At 40.0% G+C, this 11371-nt stretch overlaps 1 pseudogene across 1 annotated transcript; it reads right to left on the minus strand.

Annotated features, from left to right (window-relative positions):
* Nucleotides 1-3078: 3078 nt before the first annotated feature.
* LOC103262059 lies at nucleotides 3079-3816 on the minus strand (annotated as a pseudogene). Its single transcript, XR_002482058.1, has one exon. The product of XR_002482058.1 is annotated as a ferritin light chain pseudogene (transcript).
* Nucleotides 3817-11371: the final 7555 nt, after the last annotated feature.

Here is an 11371-nt window from a genome sequence, read left to right on the forward strand (position 1 = left end):
TTTTTTGTTTTTGAGTCAGAGTCTCACTCTGGAGTGCGGTGGCATGCTCATGGCCACCGCAGCCTTGACCTACTGGGCTCAGGTGATCCTTCTGCTTCAGCTTTCCAAGTAACTGGACCTATAGGCATGTGCCACCATGCCCAGTTAATTTTTTGCTTTATTGTAGAGAAAAGGTCTCACCAAGTTACCCAGGCTGGTCTCGAACTCTTGGACTCAGGCAATCCTCTTGCCTCGGCCTCCTAAAGTGCTGGGATTACAGGCTTGAGTCACCATGCCTGGTGAATAGGTTTTTCTTTAAAAATGTGGGACAAGCAGTTATTTCGAAATACAAAGGTGAATAGCAGAAGAGACCACTAAAAGTATTGAAAATGGTTGTCTCTGGGAGGGGAAACTAAGAATGAGGACATAGCAGGGACTGTTTTTTTGTGTGTGTGTGTGTGGTTGTTATAAGATTTATGCTGCTATTTGACTTTCAAAACCATGTACATGCACTTTGCTAAAAAATTTTAAAATTCTATCTTTAAAAAATTGGGAAGTGGCTTGAAATGAGGCTAGCAAGGTGAACAGGTACCAGACTCCTGGTACCTCACAGGTCATCTAAAAATTAGAACTCCTTCCAAGAAGAAGAGCATGGAGCCATTGAGGGGTTTCCAGTAGTGGAGTGACACTGTCAGATCTATTTTTCTAAAACAAGACTTTGTTTCTAGTTTCTAGCTTGGGGCTGACTTTCTTCCTGAATTACCCACAACTGACGCATGGGAAATAGTTTACCCTCAGGTTAGCTCCCCAGTTTGGGGCCCTGCTGTCTTGCAAAGCTCCACATGGGCAATGATGTTGAAGGCCAGGTGCAGATCAATGGAGGCTCCACAGTAAATGGAAAATAGAGGAAGAAAAGTTGACCCCTCCAGCTCCAGTGCTCATAGCACTCAACTGCACTGCTGCCCTTTTTTCTGGAGGAGGAGTCATGTGGGGTCAACTCAAGAGCACAATAGTACAGATACCTGCCTGAATGAGTTAGTTGGAAACACAAAATTATTTGAGTGGTTGTTGCAAACTGCTTCACTTCTCTAGGTTTCTGCGTAGCACTTGATGATAATGTAAATAGACCTGAAGTTCCATAGGGTTGTTGTGTGGATTCAATGAGACAGATTGCATGGAGCTTTGGGCTTGGTGCTTGGTATGTAGTGCTCAATTTGTGTGCTGAGAGAAGCCTACCATCCTCACTTTTGGTGTTTCCTTCCATGAGGAGGTAGCTTCATCTGTGTAACACCCCTGGACTCTGACTGCTCACTCCGTTCTCTCTTTGGAAGGGAGTGAATTGCTTGACAGTTGAGATTGAGGTCAGGAGCTGGGCGTGTGTAGCTCAGCCCCTTCCTCCTTCCATTCTCAGGAGCCAGCTGTCCACAGGAAGTACCCATTCTGATCATCTCCTTTAAGCTGGATCCTGAGAAGGAGGAAGGCTCCAATTTGGGCAGCTAAATCTGCTCATTCAGGGAAGTGCTCATATCTGACACATTGGGCCTAGTACCTACTGGACAAATAGTGAAATTTAAGGAGCAAATTAATACTCAACAAAAGTTTTTGGTAGGACCAGGCCATCAGACTTTTTCTACTGGCAAGTTGCTATTTTTATACAGGTGCAGGCCTCCACAAAATTGGGTTGTGGTGGCATGCCCAAGTTTCAGGTCAAGGGCTGCTGCAGCTCACCCTGGACTGCCTAGTGCCTGCCTCAGCGTGGGTCGTGAGGTTCTCAGCAGATGCCAGCAGGCCACGAGACCTCAGTGGATGGGCATGGCAGACAGGATGCTTTGATTACAAGAAAAAGAAAGTTTACTTGCTTAATTTCTTACTGCTGTCTTAACAAATTGCCACAAACCTAGTGGCTTAAGACAACACAAATTTCTTATCTTACTGTTCTGGAGGCCAGAAGTCCAAAGTGGGTTTCGCTGGGTCAAAATCAAGGGGCCAGCATAGCTGTGCTCCTTTCAGAGGCTCTAGAGGAGAATCGATTTCCTGGTCTTTTTTTAACTTCTAAAAGTCTTCTGCATTCCTCTCCTGGTGACCCTTTCCTCTATCTTCAAAGCCAATAGTACGGCATCTTCCAATATCTCTCTTTGCTTCTTGGTTACAGAAAATTTTCACTCTGAACCTCCTGACTCTGTTTATAAGGACCCTTGGGATTACATTTAGGACCCACGGGGATAATCTAGCATAATCTCCCCATCTCAAAATCTTTAATTTAATCACATCTGCAGTACCGTTTTAATGTAGCCATAGGTTCCAGAGACTAAGACATAAACATCTTTGGGAGGCCTATATTCAATCAACTGCATAGACCCTGTAGACATTAAAGGAAGGGACAATTACTTACTGCTTTTACTATTTTTCAATAAAAGTTATACTGTGCCAAAATTCCACACTACGCAATACCATGTGTGTGTCTACACCATTGTATTGTTAGTGTGAGGCTCAGGTAGACGGTGCAGATAGGCTGCCAAATTCCATTCCTTTCTATGTTGTCCTGTGGAACAGGCCTAAAGAAAGCTGTGAATTTGTATGGCTTCTCCACAGGCTCTTACAGTTCACACACCTCACCATATAGTCTACAGTTGACTCTGGAATAATCATGGCCATGAGTTTTAGAGAACCAACTCCAGACTTCCCTCTCAGAAGAATAGAATATTTTAGTAACTACAAATAAGAAGAAATAGAGAATCTGGTATAAAGAAATGTGCTATCATTTTAGGATTGTAGAGTAACAATTCAGTAACATTATTGCAAATCTTAAAATAACACAAAGAGTTAAGAGTTAAGGAAGCCTGTCTTTGAGGGACTCTAAGAATTAAGTAGTCCAAAAAATCAGTGTATCTCTAAGAAAATATGCCTCAGACTATCAGAACAGGAGCAATGGAAGAAAGAAAGTGATTAAAAACAGCCCTACAATGTTGGAGAAAGAGAAAGATTTTTTTTTTCCTGCAAAAACCTTTATTTTTATTTGGTCCAGGGCGGTTAAAAAGCTGCCCAGTGGCTGGAGGGGGAGGCTCTGGCAGAAGAAGCCCTGATAATTTGAGAGGGCCCCCCCCAGAGGCCGCTGGGCTCCTAGTCGTGCTTGAGGGTGAGCCTTTCGAAGAGATACTCGCCCAGCCCAGACTCAGGTTGGGTCAGCCTGCGAAGGTTGGTCAGGTGGTCACCCATCTTCTTGATGAGTTTCACCTCCTCCTGGAGTGGTTCTCCAGGAAGTCACAGAGATGGGGGTCTGTGGGTCCCAGGGCATGAAGGTCCAAAAGGGCTTGGTTCAGGCTCTTCTCTGAGGCCATGGCGGCTACCATGGCATCCAGGGTTTTACCCCACTCATCTTGAGAGGGCTTCTGGATATCCTGGAAGAGGGCACGGCCGCCATGCTGGTTTTGCATCTTCAAGAGACGCTCGGCGCCCTCGTGCTTCTCCTCCGCCAATTCGCGGAAGAAGTGGCCCACACCTTCCAGAGTCACATCGTCGCTGTCGAAATAGAAGCCCAGAGAGAGGTAGGTGTAGGGGGCCCGCAGATGCAAATTGACCAGGCGGTTGACAGCTGCCTCCACCTCGGTGGAATAATTCTGGCGAACCTGGGAGCTCATGGTTGGTCGGCAAAAAGGAGCTAACCGCAAAAACGCTGGTCGCTGGTCCCAGAAACAGGAGGTGGCCGAGAGGGTGGTCTCGGAGGTTGCAAGTAGAGGGGAGATCGGAGGGCAGTGGGAGGCTGGAAGAGAGGGAGTCGCTGGGTCTGTTCCGTCCAAACACTGTTGAAGCAAGAGACAGATCCGCGGGACCGCGGAACGCGCTGCCGAGAAAGATTTTTTAAAAGAGAAACATTGGAACCTTGGAAACAGACTACATGGATAGGAAATGGCAAATGTGAGACTAGAACGATTCTCCCCAAGGGAATGATATCCAGGAAACCACTTACAGACTCTCTCTCTCTCTCTCTCTCTGTCACACACACACACACACAAACGAGGCCTCTGACATACACACAGTCACACAATATCACTGAAGCAAGTGGGAATTCTCCTCTTAGAGAATGGGGCATTCGATCCAAGGAGTAACAGAAAATCCAGACATTTTGGATGGAGGAGAAAGACCATCACAAAATACTAGAGGCATCACTAGGTGAGTTTTAAGATGATAGGACCATTGTATCTGGAGATCAAGATATTACCTGGGCCCTGGGAGATGGCCTGATAAACTTAAGGCTGCAGTACTCTCTAAAGCAGTGGTTGCACATCAGATCCATCTGGGGAACACATTCAACGTAGTGGTACTTGAACACCAACTGAGATCAAATCAGTCAGTATCTGATGCACTCAGGCAGGGGTTCCCAAGCTTCAGCAGGTATCAGAATCACCTCGAGGGTTGAATAAAATACTGATTGCTGGGCCCCACCCATAGAGTTTCTGATTCAGTAGGTCTGGGATGATGCTTGAGAATTTTGAATTTCTAACCAATTCCAGATGATGTAGAGACTGCTGCCCAGGGACCCCAACTTTGAGAATCATTTTTTCCTAAGAGAATACAGCGCAAAGATAAGACAGATTAAAGGGGGGTCAGACAGGGCAATGGCAGACGGAGGCAGGCCTGAGTTAGATGTTGGTTGAAGGAGATATCCTGAGAAGACTGTCCAATTTAGGAAGTGACCTTAGGGTAAGATTTGTTTGTTCAATGGATACTTTTAGCATAGTCAGAACTTTCTGATTTCATTCTCTCTCACTCTGGAAGATACCACAAGACAAAAACAGTGCGTTCCTTGAAGGAGGTTGGGAATACAGGGAGGGGGGCATGAAACTTGGGAGACGTACTCCACGACTGAAGAAAAAGACAAAGTAAAAAAAAAATATCCTTGGGGCCTGAAACATTCCAAAGCAAAGAATGTCTGCTCTGAGAAGCCCATGGCAGAGATCTTGGTCCTCACTAGGGCCCCAGGGGAACAGGTTACAGAAACCTCAATCACAGCATCAGTTCAGGCAAATGCTGAGAGCAATTCTGCAACAAAAGCAAATGTGGAGATAAAGGGGAAAAAAAATCTTCTATGGAACAGTGGCTCTCAAACTTTGCTGCATATTGGAAATTACCTGGGGAGCTTTTAAACTGCTTTATGTGGAGGCTGCAACCCATACCAATTAAATCAAAATTTCTAGGGATGGTACATGGGCATCCATATTTTATAAAACTCCCCAAGGGATTCCAAAGTGCAGCCAAGTTTAAGGACAGGACCTTGCTACTAAAGTGTAGACCATGAACCAGCAATCTGGTTAGTTTGTTGGAAATGCAGAATCTCAGGTCTTTCCCCAGTCCCATGGAATCAGCATCTGGTTCTGATCAGTATCCCTAGGGATTTGTGTGCACAGGTATGCCTGAGAAATGCTGCTCTGGAAGGCAGGCTTCACAGCCTAAGCAGTTCCAGAACAGGAGGCATTGGTGGCGGGACTGGGTTCAACTCTGAAAACACCTGCCCCAAGACATGGCAGAGGCTGTGTCATTAGAGCCCACATTCAATTCACCACCCAAGTTCCAGAAACAGAGGGCTCTATGGGACAGCGCAGGAGTGAAGGAAGGTCACCGCAGATAAAACCTGCCAGTTGTTAACAGTGGGGAGAGGGATAGTAATGCTTGAAACTCGAGTTTGTGTTTCCAGTTTTTCCATACAATTTGAATTTCCTAACTCTGTGTGTGCACGCACATGCACATGTGCACATTGGGGGTCGGTGAGGCTTATATTGACAGTGGGATTATGGGATATTCTTTAACATTTTCTTTATTTAAAAAAATCTAATAAATGGTATTTTTAAAAAGCAATATATGAGCAAAAGCTATTAGGAATACCAAGATGAATTTGGCAAAATCACAATCTTAATAGGATACCTTAATATTATTGCGTCACTTAGTCTTTGTCAAATCAAGTAGGCAAAAAGAAGTAAAAATATGGAAGATATGAATAATTTCATTAATAAGGTTATTTACTAGATATATTTCAAAGTCTGTAATCTACAAACACACAATACATAATCATAACACGTTCCACTTAGCATTTTAAAAAATTAATCATTTTTCTCACTCACAAAGGAAAGATTAATAAGTTTCAAAAGGTGGGAAGTTTAACCAGAAGAGACAAAGGTACATCCATCTCATCACCTCTGAGTCCTCAGTGCCAAGCACAGTGGCTTCATAAAGCAGGTAGTTAATTACTATTTACTATTATAGAGAGAAGGTTATATTTTCTTACCTGAATGTTAGAAAATAAAAAATACATAACAAAAGTTAAAACAAATAAAAAGCTTGAAGCGCTTGTAAAAATAAAAGAAATTCCTCCAAAGTAATCTTTAAAATTAATGTAATATCACTTGCAACTCAATATGATTTTTCATGGAATTTTACAAGTGAACTCTAAAATTAATATGGAAGGGCAAATGTACACAAATTGACCAGATGCATATTCAGAATAATCTACTTTTGTTCTATAAGATTCATAATTTTATAAAATTATAGAAATTAGAATTGCGTGATTTGGTACTGAAAAAGACAAGTAAATTAATAGAATGGAATGAAGTTCATATATATCCTGTTCATTGATTTATTACTGTAAGTAAGATACAATGTCAAATACTTGGGGAAACTATGCACTATTCAATAAACGATATTGGAACAATGGCATCCCACTTGGAAAAAATAAAAGTAGTTCCTTACTTTATGCTATCTGTAAGAAAAGGTTTCCAATGAATTAAAGCCCTAAGAGCAAAACATAAAATAACTGTATTAGGAGAAATGTAGAAGACTGTATTATCAACTTTAAGTACAGGCAGCTTCTTGGATAAAGCACAAAAACCAAAAGCCACAAATGCAAAGTTTAATACATTTGGCTACACTGTAAGTTATAATTCTATATGACAAATGACACCATAAAAGGTTCTGGATAATGGCAAATATTGACAATCTATTTAAGGGACAAAAAATTAGGATCAAGGATAAAGAACTCTTACAAATCAGTAAAAAAAAAAATACAACAATCTAATAGAAAATGGACAAAGGATATGAATAGATAATCCACAGAAAAGGAAATACAAATAGTCAGAAATCATATTTTAAAAGATTCTTCACTTTACTAATAGTCAGGGAACTATCTGCAAAATAAATAGACTCTATTCTAAACTCATTAGTGATTTTTTCAAGTTTGAATACAAAAATGTTGGCAGAATGGAGACAATAAATTTATACATTATGAAAGCAATATAAATGTATGTAAGTAAAATGTACATAAAATGGCATTCCCACTTTGAAGAGCATTTGGGCAGAACCAAAATGAAAAAATGCACACTCTAAACACAATCTCACATCTTTGCTTCTACCTTGGAGCAAGAAAACATTGTCACGCATTCCTAAGGCAGCTTGAACAGGGTGTCTACTGCAGCATTCTCTATAATAGCAAAACCTGGAAATAATCTGTGTCCATCAAACAGAATGTGATTCAATAAACTATATTAAGTCCATACTGTGCAGTACACTGAAATAATTAAAATGAATCAGTTTGATATATAGATATGGACAAGAAAAGATGCTTATTATTGACCAAAAAAAGAAAGATGCAGAAAAGTATATACAATATGTGTTTTTTAAAAATTCCCAAACTGAGACGATGTGGTACTCCTTTCTTTTCTCACCAAGAAACCTCCTAGAAATCCTGGATAAAATATTCCACAATACTTTTCAAAATACAGACCTATTCATTCTCTTACACACACACACACACACACACACACACACACGTACACAGGCATGCACATAAATAAAAATACCCAGATGTGAGAAACCAGAAGGAATGTTTTCAAAAGCCCCAGAGCTGTAGGAGTACAAACTGAAGTTCAGTAGCCCTGGGGTGAGAAGGCCGGATATTAAGTAGGGAATTAACTTGGAGACGTTTTTAAACTAAGTGGAATTATATTTCTAGACAAAAATAACAAGGACAGTGTAAAAACTAGTGGTTATTAGATTCCTGAAAGATTTGGGACCAGGATATGAATATTGATTAACTTCAGACATTGGCAATTCAAGCATGCATTATAAAAATTTAAGCCGAACCTCTGAAAGTAGAGAAATAGATGTTACAACTTTCCAAATAATTTGGAAAGAAGAAAGAAAGGGTGAAAATAAAGAAATCTATTGATTAAATAAAAGGCAGAAGGTGGAGAAGTAAAGAAAAAGCATGAGCCAGGCTCGGCGGCTCAGCCTGTAATCCCACGCTTTGGGAGGCTGAGATGAGTGGATTGCCTGAGCCCGCGGGTTTGAGAACCGCCTGGGCAACTTGGCGAGACCTCATCTCTACAATAAATCAAAAAATTAGCCAGGCATGGTAGCGCACACCTGTAGTTCCAGCTACTTGGAAGGCTGAGGCGGAAGGATCCTTGGAGCCCAGCAGGTCAAGGCTACAGTGGCCGGGAGTGTGCCACTGCACTCCAGTCTGGGTGACAGAGTGAGACTCCAACTCAAAAAAAAAAAAAAAAAACCAAAGGAAAAAGCATGGCAAGCAAAAAGTTCGAAATAAGGTCATAGAAATATATGCTAGTACTCAAAATAAAAATAACGTTACCAGATAAAAGACAAAGATGCTTAGACTGGAAAATAAAAAAACAAACAACTATAGTGGAAGATTATATCTCTGAAAGACTAAAAATTTTTTTTAAAACCAGAGATTATTATGTTAGAGAAACATAATCCAAAAATAAATTTAAAAGCTGGTATAGCTATGTTAAGATCTGGCAAAATCAATTTTGAGGCAAAAGTAATAATAGAGATAAAGAGTGATGTTACATAATGATAAAAACAACCAGAATGAAATAAAAATTCTAAACTTGTATGCATCTGACAAAAAACTCAAAATATATACAGCAAAACATTTCTGAAATTACAAGGAAGAGCAGACAAGTTCACAATCGTGGAGATTTTTAATGTGCTTGCTCTTATTTATGTGTCAATTAGATGAAAAATAAAATTAGGAAGGATAAGATTTGAACAACACAGTTAACAAGCATGGAAGAATAAAGTTGTTTAGAACCTTGTACTCAAAATTTATAAAATAGTATTTTCAAGCATCTTTGGAATAGTTACAAAAACAACTCAAGTATGAGACTAGACTAGTCTTTGAAAATGCCAATGTCATGCAGGCAATATATTCTGATAACAAGGTCATAAAATTAGAAATCAATTATAAATAGATTATCAGAACAACCCATTAATTTGGGAAATTAAACAAAAATGAAAGTACCATTTTTTATACATATATTTGTTTTTTAATGCTTTTTTATTTTAAGGATGTGGGGAACAATTCAGGATTAGGTATACAAATGGTCATTGTACAGGTAAATTTGGGCTTCACTTTAGTTCCCACTTAACCTGGTTTGAGATCAGGTACCCTTATTGATGAAGTTTGCCCCCCACTTCCTCTGACAGTTTCCCACAACTGCCAATCCCTTTTTTATAGTATTGTGATAATTGTTCAGGGTTCACTTATGAGTGAGAACACGTGGTATGTACTCATTCTTTGTTTCTGTGATAGATCACTGAGTATTAAAGACTTTAAATCCATCCAAATCTCTACAAAGTTCATAATTTTGTCCTTCTTTATGACTGTGTAATATTTCATCCTGTATATGTACCACATTTCAAAAGTCCAGTCCACCTTTGATGGGCAGTACGGTTGGTTCCATGTTTTTTCTATTGTGAATAATGCTGCAGTAAACATGCGCGTGCAGGTATCTTTCTCATAGAGTGATTTGAGTTCCTCCAGGAATATTCCCAGAGGGGGAATGGCTGGTCATATGGAATGTCAGTTTTTAGATCTTTTAGGAAGCACCACACTGTTTTTCACAGAATTAGTACTTGTTTACACTCCCACCAGCAGTGTAGAAGTGTTCCCTTTGTCCCACATCTTCATCAGCGTCTGTTGTTTTTTTGACTTATTGTTGATGGCCATCCTAACTGGAGTTAGGTGGTAGCTCAGTGTGGTTTTAATGTGCTTTTCTTTGATGATTAGTGAGGCTGAGCAATTTCTTAACCAACTCATCTTCGACAAAGTCTCTGCTAACAACCACTGGGGAGAGGAGACTTATTCAGTAAATGGTGCTGGGAAAACTGGCTGACCACATGCAGAAGATTAAAACAAGACCCCTACCTACCACCACACACAAAAGTCAACTCTATATGGATCAAAGACCTAAATGTAAAACCTCAAACTATAAGAACTTTAGAAAATGCGGTAGACACCCTTATGGAAATTGAAACTGAAAATGAATTCCTGATCAGAACCCCAAATGCCCATGCCATAAGAGAGAAAATTGACAAATTGTACTTCATCAAACTGAAAAGCTTCTGCAAAGCCAAAGAAACCATCAAGGTAGTGGGGGAGACAGCCCACAGAATGGGAAAAAATATTTTCCAACTATATATCTGACAAAGGCCTAACATCTAAGATCTACAAGGAACTCAAACGTGCCCAAAAGAAAAAAACAAACAGCCCTATTAAAAAGTAGGCAAGCCGGGCTCAGTGGCTCAGCCTGTAATCCCGTACCTTTGGGAGGCTGAGGTGAGTGGATTGCCTGAGCCCGCAGGTTCGAGACCCGCCTGGGCAGGCGAGACCTCATCTCTACAATAAATCAAAAAAAAAAATTAGCCAGGCGTGGTAGTGTGCGCCTGTAGTTCCAGCTACTTGGAAGGCTGAGGCGGAAGGATCCTCGGAGCCCAGCAGGTCAAGGCTGTGGTGGCCAGGAGCAGCCACTGCACTCCAGTCTGGGCGACAGTGAGACTCCAACTCAAAAAAAAAAAAAAAAGAAAAGTAGGCAAAAGACATGAATGAATGAACACTTCTCTAAAGAAGACATATGAGCAGCCAACGTATACATGAAAAAATTACCATATTTTTAAAAGTATGAGAAACAATGCTAAAAGAAGAAAGTGCTTTAAGAAGATGGAAAATCAATGAGTTAAGCATCCAATTCCAGAAAAATAGAGACTAAGTAAACTCCAAGGACAATAATAAAAATGAGAACATGGAAAATAATATAAATCAATTAAATATAAAACAAATTAACAATAGAGAAGATAAATAAGATCCTAAATTGATTATTTGCAAAGATTGATGAAATATATAAACCTCTAGCATGATTTATCAAAAAAGAAAAAGGCACAAATAAACAATATTAAGAATGAATGAAAATGGAGGACAAAACTTCAGATATAATAAATCATCATAGGAGTATGAAGAATTTTATAACAATAAATTAAAAGTTTGGACAATGTTCTAGATAAATGTAATTTATAAAACTGACCCAAGAAAAGGAAGACTCTA

The sequence above is a fragment of the Carlito syrichta genome, unplaced genomic scaffold (genome assembly GCF_000164805.1).
Source record: "Carlito syrichta isolate Samal-C Ts95f unplaced genomic scaffold, Tarsius_syrichta-2.0.1 Scaffold304325, whole genome shotgun sequence".
NCBI classification, from domain to species: domain Eukaryota; kingdom Metazoa; phylum Chordata; class Mammalia; order Primates; family Tarsiidae; genus Carlito; species Carlito syrichta.